This window comes from Thermobia domestica, chromosome 10 (assembly GCF_964235325.1).
Source record: "Thermobia domestica chromosome 10, izTheDome1.hap1.1, whole genome shotgun sequence".
NCBI lineage: Eukaryota > Metazoa > Arthropoda > Insecta > Zygentoma > Lepismatidae > Thermobia > Thermobia domestica.
The window spans coordinates 123,887,730-123,915,143 of record NC_137463.1 but is presented as its reverse complement, the minus strand read 5'-3'; the positions used below and the strand labels follow the sequence as shown (position 1 = coordinate 123,915,143).

The 27,414-nt window shown below is 36.3% G+C and overlaps 1 long non-coding RNA gene across 1 annotated transcript in view; it reads right to left on the bottom strand.

Moving 5' to 3' along the window:
• Positions 1 to 659: 659 nt before the first annotated feature.
• The window catches only part of LOC145662698 (uncharacterized), a 336,929-nt gene continuing 310,174 nt past the window's right edge, over positions 660 to 27,414 (bottom strand). Inside the window, exon 4 of the long non-coding RNA XR_014127086.1 lies at positions 660 to 2,300. This is a non-coding gene — a long non-coding RNA (uncharacterized LOC145662698). The remainder of the gene's footprint in view (positions 2,301 to 27,414) is intronic.

Genomic DNA, 27,414 nt, shown 5'->3' with positions numbered 1-27,414 from the left:
ACTTGCCAGAATCACTCTGCACAGCATAGTGCAGGAACACATTAAGATGGGTAAGGTGTCTGCCAGGTGAGTTCCCAAATCCCTGAATGCAGTACAAAGACAACGACTGCCATTAATAAATTTGGGTTCCAGGTGCTGCCACACTCACCTTATTCTCCTGACTTGGCACTTTCTGATTACCACTTATTCGAGGCATTGAAGAAATAGCTGCCTGGATACCATTTCTCCGATTTCCAGGAACTGCAAGACACTGTCCGAACGTGGGTGCGACAGACTCCGAAAAAGTGGTTCACAGAGGGCATTGAGAATTTGACACATCATTGGTGGAAGTTTGTAGTTCTTAATGGAGACTATGTTGAGAAAGGGGATGTATCTGCCAAGGCACAAAGATTCTTGAAAGTGTAAAATAAATAAATAAATAAATAAATAAATTGAAATAAAATAAACTGTAAATCAAGATGGAACGTCTCTAGTAGAGATCTACAGCTTGACGTAGAATCTGAACCAGATGAACTCTCGTCAGGAACGAGTCAGGTCTCCCTCGTTTTAATATATTTATTGCCTCATATCTGTACATTCTTATACAGTATCAGTCGGGAGCTCCTTCCTGGCTATACGACTAGTGTACTTACCTTTCGTACGGGAAACCCTGGTTCGATTTTTGGTGGGATCTATGTGATTCGTATCGAACTTTAAGCTGTAGATCCACGTCTTATAAAGCCTCGCTGCTGAAAGGGATGCTAAACTCAAATCAAACCAAACTTTATGACACTGGGATTATTAGACTTTCTGTGAGTTGTGAAAGAATATATTTCAGGCGCTTTCTTTTTTCTCTTGTTTAGAGGACATGATGACTCAGTGGTAGAGTGTGTTTGATGCGAAAATTCCTTAGTTCGATTCGAGATCATGTAAGTTAATGGTAGAAAGAATCATAGACGTAGATTGTTTGGAGTTATCAGTTTCCTTCCACCTTCTCATTCCATCAATTCTCCTTATCTTCATTTGTATTCGTTTCTTTGTGCTGAAGGGCATGTACGTGACACATTAAACTTAGTTTTCCTTTTAGTTCATTGTTTTCTCTTCTTTCTTAATAAAACAGATAGTGTGTTGTTTGACAAAATCAAATATGCACAAATACGTTGAATCGATAAGCTTTAAACAAACATATTATGTTATCGATTCGTACGTAAAGCGTATGTAAATTTTGTCCCAAAAATTTTAACAATGAAAACACTACAATTTACGAAACCTACAGTGACTACCATTTTTACCTTTGAACCTGACGGTCGTACATTTGATACAGTGGCTGTAACAATTTTGTTAAGCCACCTCAGATACATAATGCAATAATAACACAGGCTATCCGAGATGAAACGCTCTAATTTGAATTGTCTGTACGAAGCTGTTCCAGAGTTATCACTTTGGTAGTATACAACTTGTCCTTAAGATACCCCCACAGGAAGAAATCCAGAGGAGTAATGCGAGGCAATGGAGTGGTTATGGGATTGGATCACCTTCCCCCATTCATTCTTGTGGGAATTTGTCACTCAATGAGTTATGAACTTTCACATGTCAGTGTGGAGGAGCTACATCCTGCTGGAAGGGTAGGTGTGGGTGTCGATATCTTATCCGAGGGAACACAAAATTGATTAACATATCAAGATAAAGAAAAAAGGTCTAATAATTTCATCCTCCATTTAGCCCCACCAAACTTTACCTTTGGGCGTCTCGTTGATATTCTTTGGCCACTCAAGGATGTTCACTACCTCAGATTCGCACAACCTTTCCACTGAGGTGAAATGTTGCTTCATTGGAAAACATAATCTTGGCCAAAAAGTTGTGTATGTCAATGCACTGAAGAATGTCTTCGGAAAACGTTGCATGTTTGAATTTATCGTCGGATTTCACCTCATGACAATTGCACTTTGTATGTATAAAGCTTTAGACGCTTGTGTAGCACATCGAGGACAATTGATTTTGGGATAGCAAGCTCAAGTGCCGCCATACCAACGAATTTCTTAGGACTTCTTTCAAATATATCTGAAATGAAATTAACGGTCTCTTTTGAAATTCTTGATGGTCCACTACCATGCTTCTTAGCAAAAAATCCTGTCTCTAGAAACGCTGTTTTCCACTCTTTGATTATCTTAGCATCGGAAAGGTTTCTATGGTGCTCTGCAAGGAAACGTCGTTGAGCTGCAATAATGAATCATAGTTCTGCATCTCGGTTTGTACTGTTTCAGTATTTGTTGCCATTTTTCAGTGCTTTCAAATTTTTCAATTTCGTCGGTTTTCAGCACCTGAAATAAAAATAAAAATAAACTTGACATAACACTATGAATATAAATTTCCACAGATAATCTACCATCTAACACCTAACAAAATTATCTGGATTATTTATTACGTTCAGTATAAGTGTTTCAAATTAGAGGGTTTCGTCTCGGACATCCTGTAATATGCAGGTATAATATAATGTATGTATTCAGTGGAGTGAGTATACTTTTACTATGTATGAGTAAAAGTCCCTACCAGAAGAGCTATGGCCTATCAAATGGCTTTTCCTTACTTGAATGATATGTGGGTGGCGCAGATTGCCGTCCTTCTTGGCTTTCTGAACTATATCATCAGCTAGTGCTATATCATCAAGCAAAAGCTTGCAAAGGTTACTTTTCAAAACTTGCAAGGACTCAGTAAATTTTGTTCACAATTCGGAAATAAATATTTAATTAACGACTCTACAATGTAGTAGGTCATTATTCTTGAAAGTAGGAAAAGAGGTTCTATATAGACGGAGGTAAAGTTTAACTTTCAAGTAACAGTTGTAGTATAGGTATTGTGATCATGAAACAGAAATAACTTGGGTTTTTACGGATTTACGCGTTTTATGACCTGTACGTGTTGAATTTCGTCCGTCTGTTCTTTATTATATACAGAAGCCTAGATGCCGTATCGTTCAAAGCATAGAGAGCATAAAAAACTATTTTAAGGTGATACATTTTTCCCTAAACTAAAAACTAAGGTCAGTTTACACGAGAATGAAAGCCTCATTTTTTTTTTCAAAAATGGTTCTAACTATTATATTTATATTAACCGACCTTAAAATATTACACAACTCATTTTTCTTACTAAATTACAGAGAGAGAAGTTTAGTGGTGTTGGTGTGCTTTGTTCAGACGAGTTTCTCGGAATGACTGTAATGATTTGATGGACATTTTGTGAATAAACATTTCATTATAATCCCTGGAATATAGTATAGTATGTATATTACTAAAGTACTCAGAACAGGTGTTCTACTTGTATTGTTGCGCACAAGACGAGACGAAACGAGAAATACAGTTTTCTTGTCTTATCTTGATTTAGGAAGAATTCTTTCTGGCCTGGTCTTGTTTCGTTTTGTAAATTTATGTACAAAATTTATTATCTACTTTTTATTTTTAAATTTCATATTATTCCGAGGTCCATAAAGGATATAGCATAACAGCATAACAGCAGAAGTTTATTATTGGAGTATATTATGTAATATGTGTATCTTTAAACGTTGATAAACGCTCTTCATTATGTTCGTACAAATACTTTATCTATTTATAGTTTTTATACTATGAATCATATAACAAAAACTTGGGTAAAATAGTGTTGACCACAAGATTCATGAAATGTCTCGTCCCGTGGAACTAATTCGATTGATAAGATGGGCTGGCTTTCTCCGTACGTTTCCTGAAATCGCTTAGCATATTATGTTCATTCATGGACAAATAGTGAAGTAATAACGTTATAAGATGATTTAATTTACAAAATGTGAGAGAGAAAATTTGTCTGCGTACCAAATGAGCGTGTAGACAAGAAAGATTTCTTTTCTTACTTTTTAAAATCTAAATATTGTTATAATTAGGTTATAATTAAATGGAAGCAAATCTTAAAAAAAAAAAATTAATATAGTGTTACCATGTATAAAAGGTTAACAACCTTGATTTGATGTGCTAGTATCTAATGTGATTCCTGGTGGAAAAACATTTTGGGTGTTGACGGTCTAAGGAGCCAGAAATAACAGCACAAGAAATCTGTGTGCTGAGCTTTACGAGCGACGTAACGTACAGAATTTAGTTCAGTTTATCAGTTACTATCTATTAGCAGGGGCGTACTCACGGGGGTGTCCACTGGGTCCATACCCCCCAAAGCTTCCTAATTCAACATTCATTTGTTCTCAATAAAACTATACCGGTACTTGTTTAACAGGGAAATGATTGATGTAGCATGAAAATCTGATCTTACCACTTCATCCATAAAAACTAGTTCTATATATTTTTTTTCCTGAAATGATAGATGGAATTATTTTACAATTACTTATCGTGCTTTAGGTTGCAGTTAAAGGGAGAATGATGGTAACCGAATCTACACCGACAGCTTACCTTCTAATTTCTATCCTGACAAGCAAGATTAGTCGCTTAAGCCATAACCATATATTGGAAGTTCTTACAGCTCTTCCTAACTATGATTGATTTGCCTCTTTGTAATTTGGTCTGATACTGCCTAGCAACTTGACTACTATTCTTAGGAAAATTAAGTTTCAATATCTACTTACGAAATATGCACGAGTTTCTGGCATAGATATTTGATTCTAATCAATTTTAAATACATATCATAAACCTATCAATATTTGTTACCTTTGAGCGCTTATAGTAGAAGAGAAAGTATAGTGACCAAATATGGAAAGAAAATCAAATTAGAGATTTCAACAAATTTAGTGCCGTGGCCTATACCTTTTTATTTTTTAAAACATTACTCGTTGTTGTTGCATTCTCACAATAATTTTAAATCTGCACATTTTCGGCACAGTAGCGACATCTATTGGCATCAGACAGACAGGTAGTCAGCGCAGGTAGTAATTCCTGTTATCTTGGCTTTACTATTAGGAATTAGCGTTACTCACTGAATGACATTGCTGACGATATAATTTTATTTTGTACTTTAAATGAGATTTCTTATTTATTTTACCCAGCATCAGCTTTCATGATTAAGGCTAATATAAATGAAATAGAGTTTGTTTGAGTGTCTGTCTGTCTTTGCGACCTGGGATCAGACGAGTGAACAGTTACCAAAATTTGGTCACGGGTACCTTGGTCCAGGCCCCAAATCAAGACGAAGGTTTCTGTCAAAATTCGAACCAGGAGGGCATTTACCGGGACAGGTAAAAATAGTGGAAAATGACCGGTATTAGTGTCAAATCCATAGTTTTCGCGGTCGCTGAGATCAATGGTGACACTTCCATTAGCGATGACTATCAAATTCAGTACCATTAATGCGGGCCGGGTGTCAGCGGGGGGGGGGGGGTACTGAGACTTGTAAAAATAGCCCAAAATGACCGATATTAGTGTCAAATCCATAGTTTCTGTGATTGCTGAAATGAATGGTGATACTCCCACAGGCGTTGACTTCCAAATACAGCCCCCATGCGAAGAATGGGTATATTTCGCTAGTTTTTAATAAAATGGGCTTGTTTTTAGTTTCCATGTACAGAATGAGTGACTATAAACGCAAAGAACAGAAGGCTAAAGCAGAATCCCATAATCAATTTTAGGTGAGCAAGAAAGATAGTGTGAAGAATCCGTACCTTCTATGCATTATTTTGTTACGTTTCTATACGTGGTTAATGCTTTTATTATGCAACGAAGTGTTCTGTGTTATCCAGTGTACGTATACCTTTCATTTCGATCGCATATGAGAGTAACGTTCCCTTCAAGAGAACAAGTAATTTTTCATAGTCGGATCATGAATTACTTGTGTTAACAACTTCTGCAAGATTTCTTAGATCTGCACTCTTCCGGAACATTGAGTAATTAAGCGAAGAATTTTATTGACAGATGATTAATTTCCCCATCACTGGCACTGAAGTGAAAGTACATTTATATCTTGAATATTAAGTTTTTCTCTTTTCTTCTTGATAGTTAACTCACCTCTTAACACTAGGTTTTCTCAAATTCAATCTGTAAGTTGCGGGACTTACTTCATTTATTATCACTTGCATTAGCGTCTATTTCTACGGAAATTGATTTGTGTTCTGGTCGCTAATTTCTTGAAGAATAGAATACTGAAAATTGAGCAAGTCTTCTCTTCAAGCTTGTAGGTAATCAAATTCATAATTATGTATTATCCTGAGCTATGAAGAATATGGTATATACATTCAGAAAAATATAATAGGTGAAAACATAAACTAAATAAGGGCTCAAATAGCGAACTGTCTTTTTGACTACTGTAAATTATCTAGCAGCTTCTAGTTACATTGCTTGAATCTTAAAACTGTAGTTCTACTTGTTATGTAACGTCTGAAACATGACGATAAATTAGGGAAGGATAGATATTAACCCATTGAGGTAAGATATAAATGTTCTCTTATAAGCATAGAAGTCATGTTTAAATATCCTACAGGAGTTTCACGTTTATCAAGTCAAAATCGCCCATCTGAAAATCATAATAAAAATTACACTAATTGTTAATGCTACGTTAGTGTTGGTTAGTGCCATAAGCAAGTGCTCCTACATACAGGAAGTTATTAACAAATTAAAGTAACGATTCTGCCTTTACGCCAAACCAAAATTGTCACTTTTACAGACAAGTTTTGGGGTGATTAAAAGAGATGTCAATCGTTAGTGCTGGTTAGTGCTTCAAGCATAACGTTAGTATTTTTACTTACGGAAAGTTATTAAGAAATTAAAGTGTCGATTCCGGTTTGAAGTCAAGCCGAAAAAGCCAATTTTACAAATAAATTTTGCCTTAATGAAAAGGACATTAATTCTTGTTACTACATTAGTGTTGGTTAGTGCTGCAAGCACAGTATTAGTGCTCCTACGTATTGAAAGTTATTAACAAATTTAGGAGGTGATTCAGCATGACACTAAGCCAAAATCGTCAGTTTTACAAATAAGATTTGAAGAAAACGGACAGAATGTCAATCGATATTGTCTGTTAGTGCTGCAAGCACAACGCTGTTGCTCCTATGTACGGAAAAGTTTTAAAATAAAGTGATGATTGTGGCTTGGCGTCCCAAGAATATATTTCCCCTCCATCCTTAACTCCCTACATAACCCGGAAGTGATAATAATCCACTACAACTTCCGGCTTCAATATTGTTCTACATGGACCAAAGAAGATGAGAGATAGCGAAAAGCTGTTTTTTCGTCGATTTAGCGTTCTAAAAACATGTACCATCTGGTCTTTTAACTATTTATTCAAACCAGTAGTGGCAGAAATCAATTACTTCCGGTTTTAACGATGAGAACTACAGAACAAAACCACTCGTAGATAGAGAACCTTTTTTTTGCAAGCAATAAAGCGTCCCAAGTATATCTCCGCTCTAATCTCTACTGAAACGGAAGTGGTAGAAATCTACTACCAATTTTAGTTTGGATATTTATTAAGAAAATATAACTCCATACAAACCAAACTTCTTCACACGAGTACACGTGACACTGCTAGTTAAGATTAAGAATTACTTGTATTAGTTTCAATTCAATTTGATGAGGAGTAAGGCGATGAAAATATTAGTAGAAAAAATAAGAAAAAGTACGATGGATAGCATTATTATAGTCCTTCTCGAATAAGAATGAGAAACAATAATAATTTAAAAGATAGGAAAAGTTTTGAAGTAGAGAAAAATCATCATCAACAGATTCGTATCCATTTTTAGCTTCATATATATATATATATATATATATATATATATATATATATATATATATATATATTGATAGATAGATAGATATAGATATAGACATAGATATAGATATAGATATAGATATACTTTAGCTTAATACCAAGGATAATATCTTCAAGACCAAATCTAGCTAATATTTTTTGGGAGATAGGACGTTTTTCAAACAACACACATACACACAAGAACTTTACTACAGACTTGAAAATGACATAACAGTATTTTAACAATTGTAGACTTAGGGGTATCTATGTTTGGGTTTTTGTGTATTGAGTTTTTGTGCAACATCGAGGTTATGAAGAACGGCACCACTATTAACGTAAGCTCTGAACCACGACTAGGGCTTGAATTCGGTGCAGTCGGTGGATACACAGACCATTAATGCTCATCCACAATGGTCGCTGCGACCACTTTCGACCATTTACAGCGTTGTCACTAGGGAGTCGCCGCGGAGTCAAAGCAACCATTGACATGATTGGTAGCGGAAACAAATTTATGCATACGTCTTCAAGATGGAATTTCAGAAGAAATGAGTAGTTTTAGTATATTTAGCTTACAAATTTATGAAGAAGAATAGAAGTCATACTGGACTTATTGAATGTCAGCTGCTGCTTCGTTGAGTGAGCATTCACATCTATAGATATATGTTCATAGGTGTGAGAAGTGATGAAGTAAAAATTTTCTATTATTTTCGCGTGAGTATAAAGTTATTTGATGAACTCGTTAAAAAAAAATAAAAGAAACTCACCATCCAATGTTGGTACCATCGAGAAAATACTTTCTTCATATCTTAACAACTCATAGAACAATTGGAGCCCCATCGTGGCTATATGGTTAGCGTGTGAACATTTGGGGTGGGAGGTCGATTCGATTGCCGGTGGAATATAATGTAATCTGGATCCCACAATAAGCTGTAGTGAAAACAAGTTTGAGTTTGAAAAATTTAAGCGGATATTTCATTTGAAGTTACCCAACAATTCACCCTGAATGGAGTTAAAATTGGTGAAGAATAAGAGGGTGAATATACTCCCAAATTGAAAAATATATTCTGCGATAAATTTCGTAAAAAGTGTTCGATTTTGGTGGAATATGATATACATTTCATGAGGGTTCCGAACCATCCTCGACGATTGTGTTTAAGATTTGTCAACAATAAGGGAGTTTATTAAACTCTCCCACACGATTTAGGAAATATATTCCATGATAGCTTTTGTAAAAATCATTCATTTTTTGATAAAATATTGTTTGTAAATTATGACATTGTTTTCCATAAATTCTCAAAGTTGAAATCAATCAGTATTGAGAAAGTGAATTCATTCCCATCCTTCCCTACTCCCCTATTCCTATTAAAAAGAACATATAACGCGAAAACTCCATAAAAGTTACATATTTTTTATGAAACATTAAGATTGGTAAGGATTAAATGACGAATTTTTTTAAATTAAAGTAAATATATAAACTTTCGTTCGCTTGCACATTGCTTAGCGTCATAGCACACAAACAATAATATCAGTAATAATCTAATATAAAATAGTAAAAATTGTGAAAAAAAGTTACCATATGCTCTCTTTTATCAGGAACACTAGCATACGAAGACCTCTACTTCCAGCAAACCAAGAAACACAGATATATTACACCATTCTATCATGTAAATCACAAGAAATAAGCAGACATTGACCTACATATTAAAAATTCACGATCATGGAAGCAGAGAAAGAACAAAATATGTACTGTATACTTCCAATTTGAATTTCTTTCCTTAGAAAATCCTATATCTGTACATAGTGTTCGTATCGGAATGATTTTCCATTTATTTTCAACGTCTTTTTCTTTAGTAGAAGACAGGAAATATCTCTATTTCATTCAGAGCAGTAGTGGTGTGATCTGAATCAAGTCAGCCAACGTTTGAGGCTAATTCAAGGCGCCAACTCAGCGGCCTGTGAGTAAACACAACTCTGCGGGGGAATTCCAATACCACACAGTGATTGATCTAATCTCGCTCACCCTCTCTGTCGCTCGACGAACCAATCGGGTTAAATTAAATCAAATCAAATATTCTTAGATTTTGATATTGGATTTCTTTCTTGAGGCACACATTGAAATATATATATGTTTTTGTTTTTTTAAAAGTATGTTGTTACATCTTTAGAAAAGAATCCACTGGGGCTATGCATAGAAAATTAGACAATTCAGTGTTGAACAAACACACTCACGTACAGAAAAACACACAAGAATTCAACTTGACTCAATTTAAATCAAATGTCGAATGTATTGTGATGGAATGACTTAAGGAAAAGTAGGAGCTTTATACCCACTCTTTCCTTGTTTCTCAAATCAGCAAACGAGACAACTAGTGAAAAATGTTGAACGAATTCACAGACTTTGGCCTAATTTATAACTTCACTTTTATATATATATATATATATATATATATATATATATATATATATATATATATATATATATATATATATATATATATATATATTATGGCGCTAAATTCGTTGTACAAAAGCAGAGGAGTGATACCTGGGAGTGAAACAAAGAAAAAGTTCCAATAAACATAGTTCGAAAACCCCATCGTTTACGTGTTATAGGCTGCCGAAATCATGAAATAATGAATTTTAAAGGTTCATAGCTCGAAAACTATGGGACCTATCTTGGTCGGGTCAGGACTTCACTTAGGAACTAGTATGTGCCCTATCCAAAAATGCGTGTTTCAGAATCCTGAGGTGCTTCAACAACAATTTTTATAGAGGGAGTTTGACTACGGGCCTATGATATAAAGTACTCTCCAACTACCTCCATAAAAATTGTTGCGTGAGTACCTTAGGATTCTAAAACATGTACATGTATTTTTGGATAGGGTCTAGGTCAAAACTCTCACAGCCAAAACCCCCACACTCAAGAAATGTCAAAACGCCCACACGATCGGTCATAACTCCACACAAATGGACATATCTCCCAAACGCACGAACGGTCAAAACCCCCACAGCCAAAACTCCCACACTCAAGAAATGTCAAAACGCTCACACGATCGGTCATAACTCCACACAAATGGACAAATCTCCCAAACGCACGAACGGTCAAAACCCCCACAGCTAAAACTCCCACACTCAAGAAATGTCAAAACGCCCACACAATCGGTCATAACTCCTACACAAATGGACAAAACAGCCACACATAGCAACAGTCATTACCCCCACATAAATGAACAAAACTCCCACACAAATGGTCAAAACTCCCACATGCAGAAATTATCACAACTGCCACACAAATGGACAAAACCCCCACACAATCGGACAAATCCTCCACACTCTGAACTGATCGTGATTGCACGTCTTTGTTCCTGCTCTTTATGACGCCCACTTTAGTGTTTCTGTCATTAGAAAACAGTGCAAGAAGAATAGTTGCAACATCAGTTTAAGTGGAATAAAAAATTTTATTAAAAAGTACAAGGGCAAGACATGCAACCAGGATCATTTCAGAGTGTGGGAGATTTGTCCAATTGTGTGGGGTTTTTGTCCATTTGTGTGAGGGTTTTGTCCATTTATGTCGGGATTGTGACCGTTGCTATGTGTGGGAGTTTTGCCCATTTGTGTGGGTGTTATGACCGTTGGAGGTTATGACCGATTACCAGTGTGGGGGTTTTGGCTGTGGGAGTTATGACCGTTCGTGCATTTGAGAGATTTGTCCGTTTGTGTGGGAGTTATGACCGATTGTGTGGGCGTTTTGACATTTCTTGAGTGTGGGGGTTTTGGCTGTGGGAATTTTGACCTGTTCCCTTTGGATAGAGCACGTACTAGTTCCTAAGTGAAGTCTTGGCCCGACTACAGTAGGTCCCATAGTTTTGGAGCTATAGACCTTTACAATTCATTTTTTCATGTTTTCGGTAGCTTATTACACGTAAACGATGGGTTTTCGAACTATGTTTATTGGAACTTTTTTGTTTGTTTTACTCTCAGGAATCACTACTCTGCTTTTGTACAACGAATTTAGCGCCATACTGTATATATATATATATATATATATATATATATATATATATATATATATATATATATATATATATATATATATATATATACAGGGTGATTCAATAAGAACGTACCAGGCCTATATCGCAGCTAATACTGCACGTAGAGCCTTCAAACAAAAATTGCATTACTAAATCGTATGTACTGAATGCAATAAAAATAGTAGCGAGACCAGTGGCGTCTCGTGAATACCTTCAATGGTGGGCAACCTCAAAATTTGAAATGGAAAGTGGTATAACTTTGGAATCGTTCGAGAGGATATTAAATGTCATGCAACTTTTAGAGGACAAACTTTGTCATATCCTTTCCCATTTTGCCGCTAAAGGCGTTGTTGCAGACTTGTATCTGACTACCCGTACCAGGCCTTTATCTCAGCTGATAATGCACATAGAGCCGTCAAACAAACAATTGAACTACCAAATCGTATGTGTAGAATGCAATAAAAATAGTAGCGACACCAGTGGCGTATCGTGAATATATCCAACGGGGATCATCTGCAAAATTTGACATGAAAACAGGGGTTGGTTGTGCCGGCACAATGGGAGAAACGTCGAGAGGAAACACGTTGGCATATTTCTTCCTCTGTGGCGGCAACACGATCGCATTACGAGGTCAAAGTCAGATGATGCGAGGGTTTCTGCATGCGGAACCAAAGGGAAGAGTAAATAGTTGTCTGAAACGAACGGGACGTACAATTGTACATACGCGGAATCACACCGTGTAAATGAAGACAACAATGGCGTCAACAATAGACCACGACGGGGGGAGGGTACACACTGTAACTGTAAGCAGAGGTACATTTTCTGCTGTTGAATGAAGCTCTAAATAGGGAATCAATGACATACGCAATATTTGAAGAGAGTGGTTTCCGTATGGCTGCGACAGAAGCGCAGTGGATGGGGAGAACTGTGATGAGGGACAATGTATGATGCTATAACAAAACGGAAGAAGAAACTGTTGGTTGCAACGAAGAAAGACGAACCGAATGGGCTGTTGCCAAAGCATTGAACAAAACATGGGGACAGAAAGCTGAGGCGTTGCAATCGAGCCATTGGAGAAAGACGAGTAAAAAGCTAAAGAATCAGCTTACCTTCCGCCCCATGGCTGTTACAAATGTTCAAAGTGATGTCCTCGAACAGCAATACAATGATTTATTTGCTGTAAGTAATTGTGAGCAACAGCTTTCAACTCGGCCACGTTGATGGTCCGGAATGCGGTTGTAATGCGGTCTTGAATGTTGTGAATTGCAGTTGGTTGGTTGACATACACAAGATTCTTAATTTGACCCCAGAAAAAATAGTCCATACAAGTAAGGTCGGGCGACCGCGGAGGAAACTGTGGATTAGAATCTCTTCCGATCCAGCGTTGCGGAAATAGAACATTTAGCTCTTCTTACACATGACAGCATTATGGGCTGGACAGCCATCTAATTGGAACCATAGCGTCTGACGTATCTGGAGCGGTACGTTTTCCAATAGGGGCGCAGATGGTGTCGCAAGAAATTACGAAACATTGTACCTGTTAAATGACCAGCAAAAAGCCATGGCTCAATGACCTGAGTTCCTACAATGCCACCCCAGACATTAATATACCACCTGTGTTGCCGATTGACTTCTCTCATCCAGTGAGGGTTTTCCGCTGCCCGGTAATATGCATTGTGGAGATTCACGTTGCCATCATTGCAGAATGTCCCTTCATCAGTCCATAAAATGAAGTGAATGAAATTCGGATGTTCTCTCACGCGATTGACCACCCAGTTGCAAAATAGAAGCCGTAAATTACAGTCCTCATTACTTAGTTCTTGCTGCAGAGAGAGATGGTACAGGTGAAAATGTGATTTCCACAGAATACGCAGAACACTACCTTGACTGATATCACGATCTCGTGCGATCTGCCGCTAAGATACATGAGGATTTACTGCAATAGCATCAAGTACATCAATGACAACGTCTTCAATTTGTACCACTCTTCTCCGGACACCATAGCGTCCACGCATGTTGCCTGTCTGCCACAATCGTGCTGCTAATCTCCGCAGCAGATTGCGGGAAATAGCTTGTCGTTGTGGATAGCGTTCAGCGTATAATCGAGCTGCAACCATATAATTTTCCCGGCATCCCCCTAAAATCATGAGCATTTAGAATGCCTCCAAATTTGTATACCGCATGAATGTTATGTACTACCGACATTTTCTACTACAATCACTCACACATCAACACAATCAAAGAGGTTTCACTGCTTGTGGAAGTTTCGTGTTCGTCCCGTTATGAGCTTGTAATGCACAGGGTAGTAGAACTCAATGCACGACACCTTGTTCAGTACACGGACCACTTTAACTCACTGCAAAGGTTAATCACTCTCGGACTATACACGCTTGTGTTACGTGTTTTGGCTACAGTATCGCTCCTTCTGCCCTCTGTCTGACATAACAGCAATCGCCTGTTCGAGGCCTCATACTCTATGTTTTGAGCAAGATCATGTACGCGTTAGCTACTAGATCTACAAGAGTACCACCACATTATCATTGGCAACGATAAATGAGTGTGCTGTTCGAGACAACGACAAACAAGCCTACAACACATGCTCCCGAATTTGGGAGATATTTCATATTGTATGTACGCACACAAGAAACATCGCGTGTCCACGTCATTGTGGGTCTGGGCTACCCTTGGCTTAGGCCCCGAGTTAATCCTGCAAAGGCGTCGGCGGTTGTTTGCCGGGGCATGGTTTGCAAGTACCCTCCCGACATTCACCTGGTGTGAGTGGGGACACTCTCGCACCATCTGACTTTCACCTAGTAGTGCGACCGTGTTGCCGCCACAGAGGAAGAAATATGCCAACGTGTTTCCTCTCGACGTTTCTTACATTGTGCGCTTGTTTCAATGGAGGCACAACCAATCCCTGTTTCCATGTCAAATTTGGAGATGACCCCCGTTGGAGATATTCACGATATGCCACTGGTGTCGCTACTATTGTTATTGCATTCTACACATACGATTTGCTAGTTCAATTGTTTGTTTCACGGCTCTATGTGCATTATTAGCTGAGATAAAGGCCTGCTACAGGTAGTCAGATACAAGTCTGCAACAACGCCTTTAGCGGCTAAATGGGAAAGGATATGACAAAGTTTGTCCTCTAAAAGTTGCATGACATTTAATCCTTTCGAACGATTCCAACAGTTATACCACTTTCCATTTTAAATTTTGAGGTTGCACCCCGTTGGAGGTATTCACGAGACGCCACTGGTCTCGCTACTATTTTTGTTGTATTCTACACATACGATTTAGTAATGTATTTTTTTTTTTTTTTTGTTTTGTTTGAAGGCTCTACGTGCAGTATTAGCTGCGATATAGGCCTGGTACGTTCTTATTGAATCACCCTCTATATATTATATATATATATATAACCTGAAACCGAAATATCTTCAATTCCCTTTATGACTCTTGCAGTGGGGGCTCTCGAGGGAAGTCACATAAGTAAAAATTATTGTATTATCGCTACAAGCTAAGAGAAAGGAACTTAAAATACGTAATAATTCATGTGCAAAAATAGTAGCGACAAAATGTGTTCTTGTTTGTAGCTGTAAAATGTTAATTTTTTACCGATTTGACTCTTCTCAATAGACGCCACTGTTAAAGGCGTTATAGAAGTTACATATGGGATTTAATCTGAGCTTGTTCCTTTTATTCTTAAGTTGCGAAAGTCATTTTCCGCTTTCTCCAAACCACAGTTTTGTTGTCTCATTTTCAATAATAATAATAATAATAATAATAATAATAATAATAATAATAATAATAATAATAATAATAATAATAATAATAATAATAAGAAGAAGAAGAAGAAGAAGAAGAATAAATTATTATTATTATTATTATTATTATTATTATTATTATTATTATTATTATTATTATTATTATTATTATTATTATTATTATTATTAGTTTCGTTTTGCAGTGTTTCCTTTCAAACTATGCGAATTCAATACTCAAACTTGAATTAGTGCATCTAAAAGTACTAGTTGAGATGCGGTGGCTCACTGGTAGAGTGTTCATTTCTGGTATATAGGGTCCCAGGTTCGATTCCCGCTCACGCCAAGTGAAATTTATTGTGGGCAAATACCGTATGCATAAATTTTTCTCGGTGTTTTCCCTTTCTTCCCACTTTCCTCATTCCATCATTTCGTTCATTTCTCACCATCACCATCTCCTTTAGCCTAGTTCGCACCTCTCTGGGACGTAAAACTTAAAGATTTCATTACATTTCATGTAAATACTAGCTGGAATAGAGAAATAAATCTAAAATAGAATATGTTCCTCGGACGTTTAATTCATATATATGAGACGCTCGATGAAATGGCATTTTAATTCATTTTCAAGTTTCTAAATAAACATAACTGTAAATATATATATATATATATATATATATATATATATATATATATATATATATATATATATATATATATATATATATATATATATATATATGGTTTATATTACTTTAAAATATAAAAGTATTGTTGAAGTTGACACTAACATACTCAGAGATTCAGTTTATGCAAAGGAAACATTTATAATCAAGCATTTATAATCAAGGAAACATTTATAATCAAGCTTATATTCAAATGAAATCCCCAAATATCGTATATATTCAGAGAAAATCCGACCAATCGAGTAGTATTAAGAAGTTGTATTTCCGTTGTTCATTTATTGACAGGTCTACTGAGAAGCCTGATGCTGGAAGCTAGCAGATAAAGAAAAGACCATTAAAACAAGAGCTGCTTTGAGCTCCAATTTTCTCAGTTCCTTTATGTTTTCCTTTTGGCGCTGATACGTTCCACATAACGTCGACAGCGTCACAAAGTGTCGTATCTCAAAAAAATCGAAAATTGAGATATTTTACTATGTAGTTGCATACACTGACTTCTACAATTTCCCAAAACGACACATCTGTGATGTGCGTTGCTTTGACAGCGGTGATGACGTCACTTTGTCGTATCTTAAGATGAAGCATATAAAGCATTTTCACAAACAGTCGTATCTTGAGTTACGACAGTTTGTGAGCAACGGATCTTTCGCAACTGGACAGATACGCCTATATTCAAAGCAATTTGTTTATATATACAAAGTGGCCCAAAAGTAGGTATACAGTCCCGTACTGATCAACTCATTGCTTTTTGTATCATTTCTTATTGTTATCCATCAGGTAGACTTAGTTTCTTTACCATTTGTTCCTAATGCATTTATACTTATATCTTAAGCTCGGAACAGCCGAAGCAAATAAACTTATAAGCTAGAATGTCATACTTGATCAATGCGGAGCTGTATACATATATATTTACACGGCATGGGGCGTCCTCAGGTTGCGGATCGACATGAAATGACATTTTTGAGTTTTACGTCCCACGGTTATGCTAAAGGAGACGGTGACTATGAGAAATGAATGAAATGATAGAATGAAGAAAGTGGGAGGAAACGGGAGAACCCCGAGGAAACCCACGCACACGGTGTTTGTCCACCACAAAGTTCACTAGGTGCGAGCAGGGTTGGAACCCGCGACCCCATGAACCAGAGGTGAACGCTCTACCACTGAGCCACCGCGGCCCCAGGTTGCGGATCGAGGAGAAGGCCTTTAGATATAGAGGTTAGCTGCGAACATACTGAATAAGCAGTCGCGGGCAGACAAGGAGTAACCCTCCAGCGTGGGGGTTTGAGTGAGCCTAACAAACTCATCCTGTAATAGAAAAAAAGACACTTTTTCAGAAACAAACACAGAAGCCTCGGACCAAGACTGATAACTTGGCACGACCACAGCAAAAGAAAATGGACATGAGATTTGGAACATGGAATATTAGAAGTCTTTATAGGGAGGCGCGTTAAAATCCGTAACGAATGAGTTAGAGAAATACAGGATGGACCTAGTAGGAGTTCAGGTTGGTTGCTATGATGGGATATGCGGTGCAAACACGTAAGAACATCAGAGAAATTTCTCTCCGATTCTTTGAATCTAGGCATGGACAAAATCAGAGAGACTCAGTCCACAGTGCTATAAGCACATCTATTAAGCACTGTGGCCTCGCAACTTGAACCGATTGTTAAACTGGCAAGGAAAAAGAACCCACATACCGTTCATTGTGTTGACAGAAGCAATGTATGGGACTAGATCTCTGTCCCAATGTCTTGTATTCTGTCAGTTAGACGTGACGAAAATGGAGATCCAATCAATTGGACGGAAATGCGCGAAGTGAAAGTGAACAAAGACTATCCAAACTGCATTCAGTTTAAGACAAGTCATTTTGAGGACACTTACATAAGTATTTCCCTGAAAAGAACGCAGATTGAATCCACCAGATAGAAGTTCCTACTTTGCAGACTTGTCAAAAATTATCGCTCCAGAGAAGTACGAGGACTCGTTTTAATTGATTGATTGATTGATTTTTAACGTTCCTTTCAGAAGCGAGGCTATATGAAACGTGGACCTACTGATTAACGTGAAATCCGAACCACATGAGCTCCCGCCGGGAATCGAACCCGGGTCTCCCACGCCTACGAGGACTCGTTATCATTGTGTCCGGGCCCAACTCCAATCATTCGAAACCCTGAACATGTTCAATTTTACAGAAACTTACCACATTAGCCATCCTTCTGAAGTGCAATATCAAAGCATGCAATTTGCAACTTTGGAAGATTTTATATTCTGGCAATGACAAGTTGATAGCATTATTTTATGTTATGGTTAGTATGCTCTTAATATTGTGTTTCTTGTGTGTTCTCAGGAATTTCGTTTTACCCTCAAGAATCTCAGGAAGCATTTGTTAAATTATTTTGTGTAATAAACACGAAGTTTTTCAATGAAAGTGCAATATATTCCAATTGTTCATCTATTAATGTAGTTCTCAGTATAAAAAATATGCGTCGTATCTTTCATACAAGAGAGGATTACCATCGTCACAAACTGTCGTATCTTTTTCCCGCCAAATTTTTCTCAAGCTTTTACAGGCAAATTCCATAAAACTTTCTACACTGATTTCTTATGATTTAAGTTATAACTTGGTAAATTTTCTCTCCTTTCGGTAAAATAGATTTTGAGTTATGGCTTTTCAAAGTTGTGTGAAAACCTAAAATTCGCTCTCCTGAAAAGTTTAGAAAACTGAGATACGACAGTTTGTGGCGCTGTCGACGATAAGTGTATTTTTTTCGAGATTAATGGCGTGTAAATGTTTTTTTCAAAAAGATTTTTTTTAAAAAAAAAATCATATTTTTAATGATATAAATGTCCTAATATACTGGTATAAGAGTCAATTCATTCTAAGTGATGAAGTATGTGCCGCTCGACCATCTCCAAAAAATCTAATTTTTTTCATGAATGATACTTCAAAACCACAATTAATTATTTTTTGAAACATCTCGTAGCGACGCAGCTTCTGCCGCCATCTTGCGTTTTCTCGATTTCAGGCGTTTATGTTTTTTGAATATCTCAGCATGTATTTGTCCTAGCAAATTGAAAATTGCTGGGCGTGTCCAACTTGTGCAGAGCTAAAACTTTGTTTTCTTAACATTTTTATGTAAAACCACTTGAAAGGGGTGAAATCATGGCCTACAGTAGCAACATTTCTGGACATGTTTGGGAAGAGGGAACAACTGACGTAGAGGTCTGAATGTGTGTGTATGTAGTCCGGGGTCGTAAGGTAATACACAAAAATTTGCAGACCTGTAGCTGCTCCCAAAAGCCTGAAAAAATATCGTAAAGTTGGGGAATTATGCCGAATTATGCCAATTTGGCATACTTCACTGACCAATATCTCCAATAGGCCTGGATAAAAAAAAATCTGAAATTTTGGGAATAGTTACTCCTTTACATACCATAACACACAGCAAAGCGCGTTTTGTGTTTTTGAGCAGAAGGGGGTCAAAGTATTAAGTAATGACATCATAGTCTATAGCACGGCCAACAAGAGATGGTCTCTGACGTTTCTTACCACATGCGGTGGGACATTGCAGCCCCTACTTTGATGCCAGTGTTACCAACCACGATCACTCTGTCTTATGCCATTAATTAAATTCCCACTACAGTTGCACCGAAAAAAACCTTGACACGCGAGTAGTGGCAATGTCACTGCGAGCTGTCAGAGACGTTCTCTTACTGGACGCGCTATAGGAGATGTTTTGTTCACAAATTCAACTGGAAATTCGTTGTTTTAAAGTAAAATAAAGTAGGATGAATGGCTAGTCCAGTTAGAGCTCTCAAGCACTCGTGACTACTGTCTTATCACCCACAGCAGCACTGGTGAAGAATGCCGCTATCACTAGAAGGCCAGAAAAGTCAAAATACATGCTTGGCAAAAAAAAAAAAAAAAAAAAAGTCCGTAAGTACTCATTTCTCTTGTTGCTTCCCATTTCAGTGATATTCAATTCTGTTTATTGTTATTTTAACTGTCAACTCATGCAGGAGACTGTTATCCTTTCGTTAAATTTACATTCCCCAGTCAGTGTTTATAGTGAGTGAGTGTTCACTGTATGGGGAATGTAGATCAAGATGTTACAACTTAGAAATAATCGTCATTGGTTTGTTTACAAAAGGAATCATAAGTAAAAACTCTTCAGTGCTATGAAAATCATTGTTCTCTTTAGTTTAACACTATAGATTTTATAGTCACAAATCTAATGCTTGTTATGTTTGAACATAGTTGTTTTCTATTTTCCTGTACCACTAATACGTATTTTTCAATTTTGTATATTAAGAACATTCTTGGAGTCCGACCCCAAATGATGTTTGCCCGAACACAATTTCAAGTCTGCTCTCAAAACCTAAATGTAACCAGGGGCGGATCCGAGGGCGATCGCTACCCCAGAAGATGAAACTTTCTAATTTTATATATATAATAAAACCCATCCCAAAGTTTGGAACCCTTAAAAGTAGCAGTATGACAACCCACCGCCTCCCCACAAGTCGGTCCTGGATCCGCCCCTGAGTGTAACTTCAGGATTTATATGCCATCACTGATTTTTGAGAATATCTACCTCTTCTAAATGAGTTATGCTATTTCATTTAGTTTGAAATGCAAAGCTTAGTTACCTACATTCGACATTATTTGAGTGTGTAGAGTATCACTCAATGAACAGTGCTTTTCCCATATGTTCATTTGAACTACACTCGATAAAAATGTTGATAATAGCTTTCATTAAATACAGAATACAGGCTTTCATATTTTTACTTGTTCCATGAATAGAGACATTACCTGAAAGGATATATAATTAACACAAGTGAATCATCTGAAGCTTGAAAACAATAAATACTAAAACTCTGGAAATGCTAAAATTGTGTGACATTATTTTGAACCAAGTTGTTCAATTTTTATGCTGATTATGTGACTAAGAACAAGAAGTAATTTGTGAGATCTTAAAGTAGCAAATCCAGTTCTCTAGATTGATTACCAACTTCTTTGGGACTTTATAAAGCGGAACTTTACAAGCAAAATTCTATACCGTAATTACCACGATGTTTAATTAGCAATTAGCAGTAATTACCTTTTTCATTAGCAAAGATGTAATTTTCCTATCTGGCAACAGAAACTAGTAATTTGAGGTTCTTTGAAAATCTCTCCTATCTACCAAACCATACAAGAAGGTTTAGTAGCAAGACACATGATCTCAATCAAATAATGATGTTTAGTTGTTTTAGAGGTATTGTTTCTCAAAGCAAGTGGAAAAGGCATGAGGTAAATTCAGAAACCACTAAATAACATTGTATGACTACGTTAATGTTACAAACATTTTATAAGTTGCAGTACATACATCTACGCAGATAATTTTAGACTGGTTAGTCAGTTGATATACTACACATCAAAACTTTACATTGTTCAGATATAAAATGTGATTGTATGATGCCTGAGGTTTCTTGTGCTTTATAATCTTTTGAAACACAATATAATCTTTTGAAACGTCCACACTATTTGGTTGCTTTTTGCGTAATAGATTAATACTTGCTTCTCACTGGGGAAAGTTTTGGATTTACGTAAAAGCATTACAACATTACGCTTTAAACACTAACAAGGCAGGGTACCCCGGTGTAACACACCGATATTGAAAAGATTTCATAGATAAGAGAACATCGAAAAACAAGCGACACGTATTTTTTTATATCGACCAATAAGCGCATTGAAAAGGTCAAATAGGGGCATAAAAATGGGGTCAAAATGATGTGTGGAATATAGTGAGAACGAGAAGAGATATCGGAAAAGTTTAAATGTACGAAATATTACCCATAGTCGACGCAAGGGAATGAGGTAGAACAGATTCATGTGAAGAAAGGAGAGCAACCGGAAATGGACCAATCACGCGTACAGCGGACCACAGAAATTCTTGAGGTACAAAATCCGTTGGTTAGGCAACCCACTAATGCCCGCTTCAAGATTAATTACGCCTGGTAGAGTAGCTAGAACAGCAGCATGAAGTTGCCCCCACTGATGAAAAGAACAAACTGTAAAAAGTGTTTTTGTGCAGGAGTGAGGCAAAACGCTGGCTGACGAAATGACAAAAGGGAGTCCTTGCATACTTGTACTCACAGTATAGCGCACAGTACCAGAAAAAATATACGGACACGAGAGGCGCCGAGGAGAAGATAACAGTCGGGGAACTTAAATAATCTTATAATTAACTCAAATGAGGGATTATATAAACAAGATAACTTACTTCAAATGACTATACATATATGCGTATCAAATAATATACGGATAGATTATGCGCTATATGTATTAGTTTTTTTTTTTAATGAACACAAAGCCTTGCGCTGAGTTTTAAAACTATTAAAGTAATCCTACCTGAAAATCAATTAAAGTATGGATTGATCATTCAGGGGAAGAACCCAGCCCCTAATTAATATTTTGGGAGGTCTAACAGGGCTTGAATTCCTAGGTTCCGGCGCCACTGATTGATACCTAATGTTACTTCGAAAGAAGAACTTGTCCGATTTCATTATTCGTTAAATAATTTTTGAAAATGCTAAATATCGTTATACAGTAATTTATTTGTAAATATTAAAAATGCAAAATTCGATAACACTTAAACGAGTTGGAGAACTTACCTGTACTAAGCGTATATCTCCTTAGGTTGCAAATATAACTGAGGGTTCGTGATTTGTATAATACATGTGCAAATTTACACATTGAGACACAAGGAGAAAAAGAAAAATATAGTGTCAATAAGCAACAATTTAAAAATGCACCAAATATCAAATATGGAACCATTAATAGAATTAATTCTGTAACTCATTTCCTCCATTCATTTTTCTTACTTCATTTTCAGGGTTATATTTCATTTAGCAACATCCAACTGGAGCTCAGCCTTGTAAATGAAACATTTTAAAAAGGGTAAACGGCGAAGGCGGGAATTGAACCCGAGCCGTCACATTAGAAAACTACAACTCTAACCACTCACCTAAAATGTTACTTCTTTCGGCTCACCTAAATAAAGAGCCTTTTCTGTTCGTTCATCGCAAAAAACAGGAATATGCAATTGACTCGAAGGGATTATATCACTGTATTCAGTAAATTATCAACATTACAGATTTTTTACAAACAAAATACAAAACTTCTCAATTTTGAATCGAATACCGCACGTGTATTATACTCATAAATAAACTAAAGACAAATCAATTGCTGTGTAGTAATCGTGGTTAAGTGGTCAAGGCGTTCGTCTAGTAATCTGAAGGTAGTCGAATTAAATCGGATCCAAGAACAATCAGTACATTTTTTTACTTTAGAATTTTTAATGGCGATTGATCGGCGATGACACACGTTTTATTTTAATCTGATATTTGAATACTCGGATATTTCAATACTTGAACTATCAAATCTTCAGGAATAAAAATAGTATTATTAATTATTATTATTTTCTCATAGAAGATTAAAAGTTAGGAGCTTATTATCGCTTAGGCTATAATATTACAACCAGATATGTAACATTTGGCAAGAATATTTCGGTTTTGTTTAGTGTTGCTCACGAGAAGAGGAATTTTGCATCTCGTTTCTGATACAAAACAAACAAAATTGAGACGAGAGTTAAAATTTTACATTCAACACGAGACAAGGCTAACTCAAATTATGGTCTCGACGAAAAGTAAACATATCTCGTTTTACCTCGATTCTAAAAATAGTGTATGTGCATTCTTTAAGTAACAAAGCTTTCTAGACTGAATCTTATACGCTATTTTGTTACTTTGTGTCTTGAAGCTCAATGAATTTATTATGGTCTGTGTAAGTATTTTTGTAGCAAACCTTTTATAATTACTTCTGCATATCCTAAAATTGGTTTATTATATGACATACTGTTAAGTTGTATTAAGTTATTTTTCTCAAAACGTACAGTAGAATACTTTCTACATGAAACTTCAGTGGGGCGCTTTGGATTAAAATTTAGGTAGTTGCAGAGGTGCGTCCTAGAGGTCCAGACAACCTCTCAAAATCTCGATTTACCTGCAAGTTCTATCTAATTTTAGGGAAACTTTAAAAATTTTAATACCATTATTATTATTATTATTATTGTTATTATTATTATTATTATTATTATTATTATTATTATTATTATTATTATTATTATTATTATTATTATTATTATTATTATTATTATTATTATTATTGAGAATTTAAGACAGTATTACGTCCTATTGCAATATAACTAAGCGTACTGAAGTTAATGGGAAAAGAATAAGAAAAAATAAGATATGATGATGGAGAAAGGATAAGAGCGATTAGTGTTCGAAAGGAAATGAGAGGGGAGAAAGAAGGTGTCAGCTCCTGGACAACATTAATATCGAAACTTCGGATGCCTAAGCAGAAATTAAGTAGAATTTGTTTTCACCACGATACACAGTAACACGCTTTCTTTGGCTAAAAGACTTTTGATTATGTATGCGTTATATTAATATATCAACAAAATATACATACCAATATAAGAAAGAATAATTTCTATTTACAAATTTTGGTTGAAGGGATATATATGGAATGTGTTGGAAATGACGAACGAAAATACAGTAAACCCTCGTTAACACGAATTCCAAGGGACTGAAAAATCAGGAGTTCGTGTTTAAAAAAAAATCGTGTTAACCGGGGACCCAAATTTTATTATTCGAATACATTTTCTCCATACATACGCACTACAGTATACAGACTATACATACCACTACAGCATATTATGTATGTCATAGAAAACACTAGAGATGGTATCGAGACGAGATTGAGTAGTCTCGGTCTCGTCTCGGTTCCAAATTCGAGACGAGACCAAGATTATTCTCCGTCTTGACACCATCCACAGAATTGTATCGAGACGAGACTGAGAGTTTCGGTCTCGTCTCGATTTCGAAAAGCACGGCTCGGTCTCAAATTCGAGTTAAGATCGAGATCGAGAATAGTTTCGGTCTCGGTATCATCCTCTGAAAAGTGAAAACACTACAGTAAGCTTATTATCCTATCTTCGAAGATAAAAAAAAGTTTCTACGCAGAAAATCAAGGTCAAGTTATAAAACTGACAACTTCGCTAGCAGGTTGGGTACCGCTAGTAACGGAAAGGTATTTGACTGCTGTCACCAGTTTGGAGTTACAGGGGAGAGAAGACGTTTTGTCTCGAGCTGTCACCAGCTCGTCTGCCAAGCACTTGCATGTTCAGCGCTTGACGGAGGACAGAATCAACACCTCATAAGAGAGGAAAGATACCCGTTTCTGGTTTTTCTCTTATTTACAAGGCAATTTTCGTCTGTATAAATACTGTATGACAAAAACTGATCTGGAGTGAAATTTAAAATAGGACTAATGATCTGGAAAAAACTAAGGATTGAAAGTTCGTGTTAAATGAAAACATTTACTGACTCAAGGGACTAAAAATTAGTTCGTAATTCGTGCTAACCGAAATTCGTGTTAACCGATAAAACTTCCTATAAGATAACGTACAGCGATGCCGGGACCGAAATTTTGTTCGTCCTAACCGAGTGTTCGGCTTAAGAAAGTTCGTGTTAACGAGGTTATACTGTATTATTATTTCTAGCAATAGGAGTAATAGTGGAAGACGTTTGGAATAATTGCTCGTTTCAGACACATTTACTACTCATACTAGACCTTAAGCATGACTATTAGGGGTCGTATTCATGAATTGTTTGCTAAACACGTCACGTTTTCCACCACAGTACGAATCAAGGTTGTAGACAGACATGTAACGTCAGTATGTTAGTATTTCCCTTGTGAAGAAAACAGTGTCCATTCTAACTTGTAAGACCGAAAAAATTGAGCATTTTTCATTTTATTACACATCATAAGTATGAATATTATTGTTCATAAAAACAAGTTACCGCAGCAAGAATCGAACCCGTGAAAAGGGAAAAAGAAAAAGAAAAAGGAAAGGAAGAGAATGAAAGAAAGAAACAAAGTTCCGCTGGCTCCGTAACAAAAGAGGGGGGAGCCCTGTATCGTGCAAATGAGATGCATGGAATAAGTCGTGAGTGGGAATCCTTCACCCCTGGTGGGGATATTCATGAAGCTATCGGCTTATGTCTAATTGTATAGGAATATATAATCCGTTTCTTACTTTCGAACATACAAGGTTCAACCAAAATGAGAAAACTTTTATATCGGACTTCTGAAGAAAAATAAAATAAAATACAATAAATACAATACCGTGTTTATTATACATAGAATTCCCAGTCACGACCCCCTTTTCAGTTTTATTCACAATAGAAGAAGAAGAAGAGATGAAGAAAGGAAAAGAAAGATAGGATAGGAGAGGAAAAGAGGGAAAATAAGAAGGTAAGAAAAAGAGGGAAACTGTTACTGGATACTTTTTGAGAAATATGGTAAAGGAAAGTGAATAATTATCGAATTGGGATTATTTCCAAGAGTTATTGGGTGAGTATTTGGTATTAAGGTGATCAAAGGTAGACACATGTTAACCCATACCCCCCAGAGCTTGATCCATTTAACCCCAACTACCTAATTACCCCAATCTAGCTCTGAGATAGATGAGAAAGTTTAATTTAACAGTTTATTCATTATTTCCGAAAATTCTTGATTAGTATCCAGTACTTGAAGTATAAATGATGAAGTTAACGGCATGTTAGTATTGACCACAGAGAAGAACAAAAAAATCAAAGTAACACACATGTTTGTCGAAGATTTTGACTTTCGAAGTTCTCCCATGATGATCGTTCGTTCAGGCTATTTCTGTCCCTTTTACTTCCTTTATACAGCCAACTTAAATTGAGTTAGTATTGACTTTTCAACGACTTTAATTGTCAACCACCATTAATTACAGTAAGTCACACATATATGTCAAAAGAATTGGTGCACTTAATACTAAACCTACATTTCACTCACACTCACATTCATACAGGACAATGTATACTTCAGGTTGCATTTAGTTGAATTAAACTAACTTAACTACATTTCTATAGACATTTATTACATTCCAAGAAAACGTAATTTGACAGAACAGGGAAAAAATTTCGATACATGGAAAAAATAATAATAGTAATAATATGGTTCATAGGCATGCACAGAAATTTGTTACTTTTCAACAATATCGAATAACACATTTCTCTTTCTAGATACATTAAAAGTTGGATTACGTTAATAAATAGTCGACTAAACGAAAGAAGAAGAGAAAGGAAAAAAGCAAAGGTCAACATTGAACA